Here is a 14,507-nt window from a genome sequence, read left to right on the forward strand (position 1 = left end):
TAACATTCTTTACATCCTCCCACTAGATATCTTCTTTTCCCTTATGATTGAAGGTAGTTATCATGGATTTCATGTTCTCTGAATAATCATGCAATCTGAAAAACTTCATCCCAAGCAGTCATTCTTCTGCATATTTTGATTTCTTCATTTCTCCATCAAAAGTACGGGGATTGGTTTTCTTGAACTTTTATGGCAAACATTTCTTCTCACTCATCCTATAAAGATGCTAATAGTAATCGTGATGATGTCTCCTGGAATGAGAGCTAGAATAGAATCTGTAAGTACTACCCCTTCTCTTAGGTGTATCTAAAGATTTATCACCTTTGGTTGTATCATCTTTCTCCATTCTGTGTCTTGTCTGAAGCCTACTACCATGTGCCCCATTAGTCTTCTCCTCCTGCCTATCTCCATGACTGATCCCCAATTGTCCCTTCTTTTGTAAGTCTAAAAGGCTTTAAAGAATCACTACATTAAATTCTGCTTGCTTTTCTTGAGCCCTTGCAAGTCATTTTATTGCCTTAATCAACATGTTATTATCTTCCTTGCAACTTCTAATATCTACCATCATACTCATTGTATCTGCTAGATCAAAAGAATACTCCTCCTTTCTACTCAATTGACTTTTCCCATTCCACTAATTTCACATCAGGCCTATACGAGGAGTCATGTGAACTGTAATCCACCATTCTACTCTTCATCTTTGGCCTTCTATTTCTTGTAAACATACCATGTTAGATAAACCAAATAGAAGACAGAATCAAAATCATACCTCAGTGTATCTCAGAGGGGGCGAGGGGGAGGGTTGTCACATCTACACAAATTAGTCCAGATTAGCACAATATATAATAATATCAAGAGATTACTATCATGCATGCAATCGAAATAACAATAATTAGAATGAAATATCTACAATGCATGAAACCACAATGACAGGGCATGCATGTCAAATATATAAACATGTATAATGGTTTTCTTTTACCCAGAGGTCTAGTGTTGTGAACCTACTATGATACTAGCATGTAATGATCCCATCCCACATTTACCCGCTTTTACAAGCTCTCCAGGGTAAACATTAGTTGTGTTGGCATTGTTGTCATTGATGGCAAAGGAACAACATAAGAGTAGTAATAAATTGCATTCATAAGAATTCTAATAACAGAAAATAAAAAATAGCGAGAGCATAACACATAAAACGAATGTACACAGAGATTTCCCATGGATCCCAAAACCACGACTACCAGATTGATTTTTCATTATGTTCCTTTCAATGTTACAATACATATATATATACATGCTAAAGCATCCATAAACCTTAATCCATTTACCCTGGATTAGAACATAATTGTAGTTCCCTTTACCAGATCTACATAATACCATGGACCGAAAACCATCACGCCCAAAACCATATGTGAAATCCATTCACAAAACCATATGTAATATAGGGTCCGAAAAAACAAATTCCCACGGCGCTGCCCCCTAGACCCTGTGCAGCGGAGACCCCTACATACCCCGGGGACTACTCGTGACCCCCCACCTAGTCATGGAAAGAATATAATGCAACCCAATAGTTGGCATTGTTGTCATTGATGGAAAAGGAACAACACAAGAGCACTAAGAAAAGGAGCACCAAGCAAGGAGTAGAGGCAAGGCATGCAGCAGCAAAGTAGCAAGGAAACAAGGGCAGCAAGGAAACAGGAGCAGCAAGGTATGTAGGAGAAAATCAAAGGAGAAGCAAGAAAAGGAGCATCATAAGGAGCAACAAGCAACAAAAGAGCAACATCAAGGAACAATGAAGGAGAAACAATAGGCAAAGGAGCAGTAAAAAGGAAGAATGAAGGAGAAGCAAAGGCAAAGGAGCAACAACAAGGGTCAATGAAGGAGAAACAACAGGTAAAGGAGAAACAACAAGTCAATGTATACACTAATGAACAAGATTAGCAATGCAAAGGAGAAGAAGGAGGAGGAGGAGTTATGATACATTGAAATGCCTTGATAATGTTGTAGAGATTGCTATTTGAAGAATTTGTTGTAGTGTGAAATTAGTTGATTGAGATGAATTGTTGTGATGCAAAGGCAAGACTCGAAGGCAAAGGCAAAGATTGTTGTGATGCATCAATGATAAATATTGGTATTTGATGTTGGCATCAGGTTGATGCATTTAATGATTGCATGTGGCTAAAATTAATATTGGATGGATTATTTTTTTTTGTGTTCTAATATTCAAGATATGAAGAGTTTGGAAATGAATGAGTGGAAGGCAAAGAGTAAATCCTATTCACTTCATATTCCTATGTGGGATACAAACAACTAGCAAACTATCTTTATAAAAGATGTGATTTTGGAAGGCATTGAAGAGGTTAGAGAATGGAAGAATGAGAGAGATTTGATTGAACTATTATGCATTAGTTACCTAGCACTTATGAAGTTGATGTGAAGCAGATTCGAAGGGAAGAAGATGCAAAAATTAAAGATGGAGATATGCAGAATTTATGAGCAGGTAAACCAACACATTGTTATTTCTTATTTGCATCAAGGGATGGTAGTCTCCTTTGAAGTTGAGGCATGATAAATATCCAGTTGGATCTGGTTGAGGTAAGAGCCTCGTGTGGGTAGTAGCCTACAAAAAACATTCCTTGCATGTTGCAGCTTGCATAAAATTGAGGTAGCAGCCTCTTGTAGATTGGGGCCTACAAAAAATCAGATGTAATAAGGAGTAGGAGTTTTCCTTTGCATCACAACGATAACGAAATCATGGTTTTCTCCCTTTATGGGTTTCCACATATATCTTGTGTCAATATGCATTATTATTATGTGTTGATATGATGTTTGAGTTTGCTTATTAATTGTTGTTCACATATTGAAATTGTTGGTAGTCTTTTTCTAAGTTTCTCATGTAATGGTTCAATTATTGAGATTGAAGAAAATAATTTAATGTCTATGAATATACTAAACTAATTCACCTCCCCCTTCAGTTTAGTCAAGTTTTAATCAATTGGTATCAGAGCATAGGATCCTTCGGTGTAAGCCTAACAACTTGAAGGTAGTTCTAGTTGATTCATGGACTGTCAAATTGTACTTGTGCTTAGTACATGGAAATTTCATGAATGGAGAGATAAGGTAAAATATGAACTGATACCTTATGGACTTGGTGTGTGGAAACTAGTATGTGATGGCTACTGCAAAGACTCTCCCTCTTTGCAAGAACAATAGTGGAATGCTAAGGAAAAATGTGTCATGTATAACAATCTTCATAATAAGGATCTTGATACAATAATATATCTAAATTCTGCAAAAGAAATCTGGGATAGATTGCAGCTCATGCATGAAGAGGCTAGCAGCAACAATGTAGAGAAAGGAAAGAGAAAGAGGAAGGAGAAAAAACCATGTATTAAGGAAAGTGAAACCTCTACTTGTGTGAATGTCTCATGAAGAAAAATCATATGAAAATCAAATTAGACTTGACTTATCATTGGCTAGTACAGAAAGATTGAAGAATGAAAATAAGGATCTAAAGAAACTCTTGCAGATAGGTGATGAGAAAGAGCATGAGTAAAAGGAGGAAATTGTTAGCCTGAAGACACAACTTGAAAATCAATGAGACTAGAAGAGGTGATGAGTAGTAAATTCATGGAGAGATACCTACAATGTAAAATATTAGAAGCTGAGTTTGATTTAGCTAGAAGAGAGTTAGATGAAAAGAGAAAGTTTTGTAAGCATCTAGGAGAGGAGATAACATCCATGAAGGACCTAGAAGAAAAGAGCAGTCAAAGGCATCCATAGAGGATAATGAAGCATCCTTAAACGGACCACTAGAGAAAGGTACAAGTAGAGTAAATAACAAAGAGGCAAACAATACCAAGCAGGGACAACAAGAGCCAAAGAGTGAGTTACAGAAAATGAATTTTGTAAAATGGTCATGTCCTCCTAGAGGTGAGTTGAAAAAATTCTGAAGATCTCTAAGGAGATTATTTCACCTGGAAAAGATATCAAGTGTTTTTGTGGCCATGGACTTGGACATGTAGCAGGAGAATGTAAGAGAAAGAAAGTAAAGACTAATTTGCATAAGTACACCAAGAAAGAAGATATCCTCAAACAAACAATCAAAGGAGAACATTAGCCACCAGGTACATAAACTCTTTATATGGTTATTGTTATGTGTGCCATGAATTTGGACATAAGGCATTTGAATGCAAAGTGTAAGAAAAGCATGAATGCAAAAATAAACACATCATTTTCTCTATTTCTTGGTCACATAAGATGTTTTGTGTGTAATAAAATTGGCCACAAAGCAAAGGATTGTAAGATGTCATATATTATAAATAGAACTAAATAGAAGATGGAAACAACTCCAAGCATATCAAAAAATGAAAGAAAGGAAACTAAGAGAATACAACCTACTAAAGTGTGGAAGAGAAAGAATAAATAACAACCAATGACCTAGCTTGGTCTTAGTGGAGTTACTCAAGAACAAAAGGAAGAATCTACCAGTGTTAGAGCAGTAGTATTGAGGGGGAGAGAAACCTCAATATTGAAAATACAGCCTTGAATATGAAGGTGTGAAATACATTTATAATCTGGAAAATATATTGAATAAAATAATTTAGTGGATGGCATTGCCACTATATTATATCCAAGAAACATAAAAGAAGATGGAAATTGTAACATCATTAATATTTTGAGGAGAGTTTCTCATGAGATCAATAAGGAACCAGGTTAATGAAAGTGTTAGAGAAGAAACATCCCAAGGGGAGAGAGACCCATAAAATGTCTTGAGATGATAACGAACATGGTGAGATCAAAGTTGTGTATGAGATCATACTAAACTCAGTAACATGAAGTAATAAAAAACATCAACAATTGAATTTATGATGTGGTCAAAGACAAGTTGCTACTTATGAGAGACAAAATTCAAAAGGAAGATCACCTCTCCAAGGTTACAGATGATGCTACACTTCTACATTTCTTGCATGCCCATGAATGAAATGTGAAAAAGGCTTGTGAGATGTCTTCAAAGTATATAAAATAGAGACATACTTGTGTACCCCTTGGATACATCCCAGAAACAATGGTCTGTAATGAACTTTAAGAAAAAAAAATTATACATGCAAGGATTTGACAAAGTGGGAAGGCCAATCATGGTTCTTCTTCTAGCCAGGAACATTTCTTGCCACTTGAATATGGAGGTTTTTAAACGTTTTTTTTTTATGCCTTCGATAAAATGTCTCCTAGGGCTACAAGAGGACAAACAAAATTTTCCATTATCGTAGATTTTGTTGATTGGGCATAACAGAATGTAAGACTTCATGGCACCATTGTAGTTGTTCAAACCTTGCAGGACTTCTATCTAGAGCACTTAGGGAAGGTGTATTATTCAATCATACATAATATGGGTAGCATGATAGATAGTATCTCCTTTTATCGACAAAGTAACAAAGCAAGAATAGGATGCAAGAGAGTTGTAACAACAATGCATTTACAATCTTGTGAAGATATCAAGAGACCGTTCGTAGTGAATCTCATCGCCCGAATGGTTGAGTGGAAAACAGATTTGTTAGAAGAGTTGTTGGAGGAAAATGCCGCAATAGTCTGGTCATAATTCACAGAACACAATTTTAAAATAAAACAATATTGAAGAATAGTTTCATTCTTCCAAAAGTTCAAAGCATCTCAATCGAGAATACTCCAATTTTAGAGAACGTTACAAAGACAAACCCGTTACATATGTTGCCAGATCAGTAAATTGTTACATTGTTTGCATTGGCAGAATTGGCATCTATCATAACGCACGAATTTGACTGGATTAAATATGCAACGTTAAAGTCTGGCAGCGGTTCCAGAATTGTGAAACGTTAATGTCAGAAAAATAATAATTGGCAGTGGATATTTACTTGGTAGGCGATATATTACATTCCACAACTATGATGTGTTTTAGATTATTTTTGATGGTGCAGAAATGTGAAACGTTCATATGGTGTTTGAAATTTCTAACCAATTTTTAGTGCAATATACAATGGGCAACATATATCCAGCATTTACTGTGTTATACAACTGGAATTGTATTGGACAATGTACTGGAAGCATTTACATGGAGTAGGGTTACTATATGAAAAGTGGAAGCAGTTACATGGTGCAGCGTTACTTGAGATATGTAGAATATATTTTCATGCATATGTGCTGAAATAATCATTGAGATTACCATCATTCTTCAATTTGGAAACTTCTGATCCTCACATGATGTTGGATCCATGGCTTCCGTGCCAACAACCTTCAATGTTTTTCTCCTCGTGTGTCTTTTCGCTTGTTTCATTCAAGCCAAAGGTTGCCCTTGTAAGCCCTTCTTTTCCTGCGGATTGTACATACTTTAGATATCCTTATCGTCATCTAATCGTCATCGTGGTTTTAAATGGACGTTTGAATATCGCTGTGGATAGGTAGGAAACAAAAACCAAGGTTGAAGTGGCCGAGGAAGAACCTGTTTTCTAAACGTGAGACAAGACCAGGGTAACCAGAGATGTCTGGATTCCAAAGCCTCACAAGCTTGACTTCTAGATCAAAAACATTATTGTGGCAGGAGGATTGACTGGGTTTGTTGCAGCTGTATACATTTACACAATGCGAGCTGTTGGAAGCACTGATGAATTGCAAGATGCAATTGAAACTTTTGAGAAGCAGAAGAGCCAGGAGTCTCTGCCCATAACCTAAACATGACTGTTGTAAACCCTGAGATGGTGCCAGTGCCTAGGAATGGTTTTTAAATGAGATTTTTATGCTCTGAAAAAAAAATTCTAATCGTCATCGTCCCTTGGATAAAAACCTGGCAATCTCCATGCCCGTTGGGAACGAGAAGATTGAAGTGTATGGAGAGGAATTTTTAAATAAGGTATGACCTTGCTACACGGGCTAAAAATCTGCAGGTGCAATTCAATGCATGAATTGAGGTGGAAAGACAACTTTTTGATGGGCGTTATACAACGTTGAGTTGATATTAGGGTTTTGGGCCCTAGTTGCGTTAAGGTAACAAAGTTGGATAAATTGGGTTGGACCAGTGTTACATGATGGTGCATTTATTTTTTTCTTATACTGAGTTGTATATTAACGTCTACAACAGTTAACGCTCCTATATGTGTAGATGATATATGGTGAATGAAATACAAATTTATATCATTATATAGGCGACATATCATTATTGGCATTGTTACTGTATACACACAATGAACGCCACCACCAAGTTAAATGCATCGCAGGTCTTTGAAGGCGTATCACACTATTCTCAGACTGTCACTCTTGACTAATACATCAATTAATCACTTTTAGAAATGGCGTATATGATAGCTTCTCTGCAAACGCCACCAATAAATGGAAAATATTTGAGAGATCGAGAATGCTTGTGTGGAATGCATTACTCATCACTTGTCGGTTCCAGAATAATCTGCAGAAGTTTTGTTCATCCAAATGCTTCAAGAAGACTTATATATGGTTGAAAGTTTTTGATGAAGGAGAGGAAAACTAAAGGCAAAAGTGATAGACAACTTATCTTCGAGTCACGTTCAGGACACTTGCACACATTTTCATCTACGGGAGAGAGTAGAGTCCTTGATGTGGCCTCCTGATAAGAATCCTCGGAACTACTGTTGAACACTTCTATGTTATTTATCAAAGATAAAGTGAAGACCATATGCCTTGTTATGGTTCAAAAGGCAATGGATTACAGACTTCTGGAAATGTTGGAGTTGTTTATCTTGAAAGTGGAATGAAGGTTGAATATGACTGCCAGGTTATTACTAGCACTTGGTGCTGAGGAAAAATTGGGTGTCGTGTCAGGTGCGTTAGAGTTTGCTCGACCATTTTCTACTTTGGAAGATGCCATAGTTTCAAAGTGGATTGTGTGGGTGTTGGCGAGAAACTTGTGAAAGAGAGATTGGAGAAACAACTTAGATCCTTGGAGCAGAAAAGGTTTGGAAAGAGAGAGTCTCATATTCATGTCATTATTGTTGGGATTGAACTAGCTACAACTATTGCAGAAAGATTAGCAGATTGAGTGAATGTCCAAGTTGTTAATGTAGAATCTTTGGGAAACAATCAACAATCCACCTCTTTTACCTTTCAGGTTTCAAAATTTAGGGGAGATGATCACTCTTGGGAAGAATGATTAGTATGTGCCCCAACCTTCGTAGAGGGCTTAATTCTTGATGGTCGTGTAGGCAATACAACAAGGAAGTTGTCTTACTTGTATCGAGTGCCTACGAATGAACAAAGAGTTAAATTTGGGCTTAGCTGGCTAGAAAAATCTAGCATTGATTGCATTGCAGGTTTGCAAAGTTCCATTACACAATCTTTGGGAAGTTGAACGAACAAAGAGTTGGGATTAACTGGCTGGAAAAGTATAGCATTGATTCCATTGCACATTTGTGGAGTGCCATTACACAATCTTTTGATGAGACTTAATTATATATAATATCACTTACTTTGGTAATCCCTAAATTTAACATGAACAGACAAGGAGATTTGAAGGGCTCAGTATGAAAAATCGTCGATTCTTTCAAGTGGGTGAGGATATATTTTACTTTTTAGAGTCGTGGACCTCAAATCAGCTATCCAGAGCACTTTAGGCACAGTCGATCTTGGAAATTGGATCAATCTAGATGCATTCTGATTACTTGAGGCAACCAGTATCAACGCATCCCTGACCTTTACATCAATGTCAGCTACAGTAATGATCAGAGAAGGATTATGGATTCTGAGAATCCCTTTCATGCTTGCATAGGTTGAATGGATGAGAGAAACCTTAGAATGTGATGGCTCTAAAATCAGATTAAGCTCCAAATCAAAGTTTTTGAAGCGCTTCTCATGGAAAACCGCCTTTGGTCATCGTAGAGCCAAAGAAGCCTATTCACATGTGCATAATGGGCCTCCTGATACAACAATGAATGCTTTCTTTCCTACAACAGATCATAATTTTTCAAGGAGAGGAGCCAAGGCAACAACTTCATTCACAGAATGAGCATAAAACATTGCATCTATATCTTGAGGACACATTGCAGCCCATTGTGTGATGTATCCACGAAAAAAGACTCTCTACCACTTGTTGAAATCTAATTTCAACGCAGCCGTACACTCCCCAAAACCGCCAGCAAAAACCACAAACCAGTTTAAAGATTTCTCGGACCGCCTTCCTGCAGAGAATGGTTTTCGTACACAAGGGCCCGAGAAAATTTGGAGCTGACACGTGGTTCAGCCCTGACCTAACACAACGTCATTTTCTCGGGCGTTAAAGTTGGGCAGCAAACTGTGTTCCGATATTTTTGTGAGCCGTCCGATTGCCCTCATCTTTCTCCACCATCGATCTCTAAACCTGCACACGGGCCTGTGTCAAATCAAGTCTTGCGTGGATTAAACTTTTGGTTGACCCCGTAGGTGAGAGAGAGTCATTGAATTTAATGGTGCTACTTAGATTTAGGTGGGCCTCTTTAATATGGGTATGGGCACGTATTATATATGTCTTTTATATATATTTATTATATACGGCATGTATTAAATGTGAAAACGTATGTAATAAGTCTTTTATGTTTTTGAGTGTGTTGACTTCTTTTTATGTATGGCACACGAGAGGTAAAGTGTGTGTGTGTATTCACAGCAGTGAAAAATGATGATGGTGCGGTAAAAGAAGAAGGAGAACCAGAGGATGTATGCACAGCAGTGCACGAATACATTCAGTAATGTTTTGTGAAGTTTTTTTTTGAAATAGCGAAAAACCATGTGTGGTTTTGCATGAAGCGAGTTTTTGTAAGTTTGTGTAAGTTTTGCCTTTACAGCAGTAAGTTACTTCTCACAGCAGTGAATATAAAAGGGATTTTACAGTGGTAAATCTTTGTATCAGTTTTTAATGAATAGAAAGTTTTATGATGGTGAATTACTCTGTTTCTCTGTGAAATTTTTTTTTTTGAGTCTTCCTGTGCATAAAAGATCCTGGAGTCAAATAAGAATCTTGGTTTTTGGTATTTCCTCCATGTAAAAAAAAAAAATACCCTACAGTGGTATCAGAGCAGGCTTAGGCTCTTGAAGGTGTTCAAGAAGCTGAAGGGAGAAGGTTGTTGCTGCAGCAAAACCTCTCAGGCAGACAGAAGACTCAGACATCAAAGGATTCAGGTATTTCAAAAGTTTTTTTTTGTGTGTTGCTGAAGAAACAGTCAGCTGTTTTAAACACACAGTCAAGGATTTAGAGGCATAGATCATAATACAAGGAATGACCAGCACAAGCACTGGTATGGGTTTGTTTAACACCCAGCTCCCACAGTTTAATGGGAAAAACTATGACTACTGGGCAATAACTATGAGAGCCCTGTTTGCCTCTCAAGATTTATGGGAAATAGTTGAAGATGGTTTTGAAGAAGTAGCAGATGAAAATGAGTTCAATGCACTAACTCAGGGAGAGAAGGATCAGCTGAAGAGCAATAGGAAGAAGGATGCAAAGGCCATTTTATTGTTGCATCTAGCAGTAGACCAGAGCATATTTCCAAGGATAGCAGCAGCTAAAACATCAAATGAAGCATGGCAAACCCTTAAGACAGCCTATCAAGGCATGGAGAGAGTGAAGACAGCAAAACTACAATTGCTGAGAAAGGATTTTGAGAACTTGAACATGAAGGAGTCAGATAACATTGACTCATTCTTCACTCATGTGATTAGTGTAATCACACAAATGAGAACTCATGGAGAAACCATTGAAGACAGAAGGATTGTGGAGAAAATATTGAGGGTCTTACCCTCAAGGTTTTATGCCATAGTCACCACCATTGAAGAGACAAAGGATCTCTCAAACTATTCAGTTGATGAGCTACATGCATCACTGATAACACATGAGCAGAGGTTGAGTAGGAATGAAAACTCATCTCTTGAGCAAGCCTTCAAGACCCAGATGTCCTTTGGAAGAGGAAGAGGTCAAGGCAGAGGAAACAAAAGAGGAAGAGGCAGAAGCCAGAATAGAGGTGGAAGGTACAAATCATCAAATGCACAAGGAAGAGGTAGCAATCCAAATCAGAACCAAGGCCAAGGCAGCAGCCAACAAGGAGGACAACATCATGCTCAAGGACAAAGGTATGATAAATCTAATGTTCAATGCTATTATTGCAAAAAGTATGGACATTATGCTAGTGATTGTAGAAAGAAACAACATGATATGAACAGCAGACAAAATGCAAATGTTACAAGAGAAAACAGCAGTCAAGAAAATGTCCTGTTAGCTTGTAACATGGCTGAAACACATAGTGAGGACATATGGTTTTTAGACTCAGGTTGCAGCAATCATATGACAGGGAACATAGCCCTCTTTTCAGCCTTAAATCAGAATTTGAAATCAGAGGTCACACTAGGAACTGATAGTAAAGTGTCTGTTATGGGAAAAGGGGAGGTAAAAATATTTACAAAACAAGGAGAAAGGAAAACCATAGCAGATGTCTACTATGTCCCCGGAATGAGATGTAACCTATTGAGTGTTGGACAACTTATCCAAAAGGGTTACAATGTTTACTTTGAAAATGATGTGTGCACCATCAAGGACATACCACCCAGCAAAAGATGCATTGCTGAAGTGAAGATGACAAGGAACAGGATGTTCCCTCTCCGGATCAGGGCAGACATGAAGAACAAAAGGGAAATGGCAGCAGTCACCCAAGAGGCCTTCCAGAGCGTGCCAAAGGATGAGAACTGGTTATGGCACTTGAGATTCGGGCATCTAAATTTTGGAGGTCTAAATTTGTTGAGTAGGAAAGGAATGGTAAAGGGATTACCATTGATAGAGAAACCGGACAGCCTATGTGAAGGCTGCATTTTGGGAAAACAACACAGAGAAAGTTTTCCATCAGGGAAAAGCATAAGGGCAAAGACACCCTTAGAGATTATCCACTCAGATTTGTGTGGACCAATGCAAGCTCCATCATTAGCTGGCAGCCAATATTTCCTAACATTCATTGATGACTGTACAAGAAAGACTTGGATATATTTCCTTAAAAACAAAAGTGAAGTGTTTGAGAAATTCCAAAACTTCAAGGCATTTGTTGAGAACCAAAGCGGGCTGCACCTAAAAGTATTGAGAACTGATAGAGGAGGTGAGTATATCTCCAAGGAATTCCTAAGATTCTGTAGAGAAAATGGAATTCATAAACAGTTTACAACTCGATACACCCCACAGCAAAATGGAGTTGCTGAAAGGAAGAACAGGACCATTATGGATATGGCAAGAAGCATGTTGAAGGCAAAGCATTTGCCAAATGAGTATTGGGCTGAAGCTGTACATTGTGCAGTTTATATATTGAACAGGTGTCCTACAAAAGCAGTCATGAACAAGGTGCCAGAAGAGGCATGGAGTGGGAGAAAGCAAGGAGTCACCCACATGAGAGTTTTTGGATGTGTGGCCTATGCACACATACCAGATCAGCTAAGGAGGAAGTTGGACAGCAAAGGGGAGAAATGCATCTTCATTGGATACAGTGATGAATCCAAAGCCTACAGGCTGTACATTCCATCTACCAAGAAGTTCTTTGTCAGCAGGGATGTTCAATTCATTGAAGAGGAAGCTTGGGATGGAAGCATAGAGAAAACAGTGAATGTCAAGAACTGTTTGTCTCATGATGAAGATGAAGAGGAAGTGGCTGAAATACATCCCCAAACAGCAGCGCCAACACAAGGACAGCAAGGGACACCATTGAGGACAACACAAGGACAGCAAGGTACACCATTGAGGATCAATGAGATTTCTTCTCCAAGCACACCACAAGGAGGAAATTCAAGTGCATCTTCAAGCACTTGCACACCAAGTGAAAGAGGTAAGAAATTTAGAAATCTAAGTGACATTTATGATGAAGGAATGAATTCCTTATTTGCCTTGTATTGTCATGTTGATGATCCTATTCATTTCGAGGATGCAATCAAAGATAGGAAATGGATAGAAGCTATGGATGAGGAGATTAATGCCATAGAGAGAAACAAAACATGGGATTTGGTTGAGTTACCAAAAGGCAAAGAAGTCATTGGTGTGAAATGGGTCTACAAGACCAAGAGTAATGCTGAAGGCAAGATAGAAAGGCACAAGGCAAGGCTGGTTGTCAAAGGCTACAAGCAGCAGTATGGGAGAGATTATGAGGAGACTTTCGCACCGGTTGCAAGAATGGAAACCGTGAGAGTAGTGCTGTCCATAGCAGCACAAAACAAATGGAAAGTCTACCAAATGGATGTGAAATCAGCATTCCTAAATGGAGTGTTAAAAGAAGAGGTTTATGTTGAACAGCCTCTCGGATATGAGAAGAAAGGTGAAGAGCACAAAGTGTGCAAATTGAAGAAAGCTCTTTATGGGCTGAAGCAAGCGCCAAGAGCATGGTACAACAGGATAGATTCATATCTATTAGATAATGAATTTGACAAATGTGAAGGAGAACCCACAGTCTACATCAAAGAAAAGGATGGTAAGATTTTGATTGTGGTCTTATATGTTGATGATGTTATTTTCACAGGTAATGATGATCAGCTCATTAAGAATTTTAAATCAGTCATGAAGGATGAATTTGAAATGACTGATATGGGTTTCTTGAGATACTTCTTAGGCATAGAAGTAGAGCAAAATGAAAAAGGAATTTTCATATCTCAAGCAAAATATGTAAATCAAGTTTTGAGCAGATTTAAAATGGAAGAATGCAAGGCAGCAATCACTCCCACAGTGATGGGATTAAAGCTCAGCAGAGAGGACAGCAGCAAGGATTTTGATCCTAGCTTGTATAAAAGTATTGTTGGCAGCCTTATGTATTTAACAGCTACTAGGCCTGATATTATGTATGCTGTTAGTTTAATTTCCAGGTTCATGGAGAGGCCAAAGGAGGCACATTGGCAGGCAGCAAAGAGAATTTTGAGGTATGTCAAAGGTACCAAAATGTTTGGCATATTATATAGTGTCTCAGAAAGTTCAGATTTAATTGGTTACACTGATAGCGATTGGGCTGGAAGTGTAGATGATCGGAAGAGCACTTCCGGTTATGTATTTCATATGGGTTCAGGAGCCATTTCATGGGCTTCTAAGAAGAAGTCCATTGTAGCATTGTCTACAGCAGAGGCTGAATATGTGGCAGCTACAGCAGCAGCATGTCAAGCAGTGTGGATGAGAAGAATGTTGAGAAGCTTAGGCCAAGAGCAGGCAAAAGCGACAGTGATTTTTTGTGACAATAGCTCAGCTATTGCTTTGTCAAAGAATTCAGTGTTTCATAAGAGAACGAAACACATTGATACAAGGTTTCACTACATCAGAGAATTAGTGAACAATGGAGAAATTGTCCTAGAACATTGCAGGACTCAAGAACAGGTAGCAGACATCTTGACAAAGCCACTAGATCAGAAAAGCTTTGAATTTTTGAGGAAGTGTCTGGGTATGACCGAATGCCCAGCTGTTGAAATTAAAGGGGAGTGTTGAAATCTAATTTCAACGCAGCCGTACGCTCCCCAAAACCGCCAGCAAAAACCACAAA

The 14,507-nt window shown here is 38.2% G+C and overlaps 2 pseudogenes; both read left to right on the plus strand.

Annotated features, from left to right (window-relative positions):
* Positions 1-1,650: 1,650 nt before the first annotated feature.
* On the plus strand, positions 1,651-5,444 carry LOC149212545 (uncharacterized; annotated as a pseudogene).
* A 1,067-nt stretch (positions 5,445-6,511) lies between these two features.
* Positions 6,512-12,747, plus strand: LOC149212546 (uncharacterized; annotated as a pseudogene).
* The last annotated feature ends 1,760 nt before the right edge of the window (positions 12,748-14,507 follow it).

The sequence above is a fragment of the Pinus tabuliformis genome, chromosome 1_1 (assembly GCF_031772625.1).
Source record: "Pinus tabuliformis cultivar Carrire ecotype Pingquan chromosome 1_1, CPIR1, whole genome shotgun sequence".
NCBI classification, from domain to species: Eukaryota; Viridiplantae; Streptophyta; class Pinopsida; order Pinales; family Pinaceae; genus Pinus; species Pinus tabuliformis.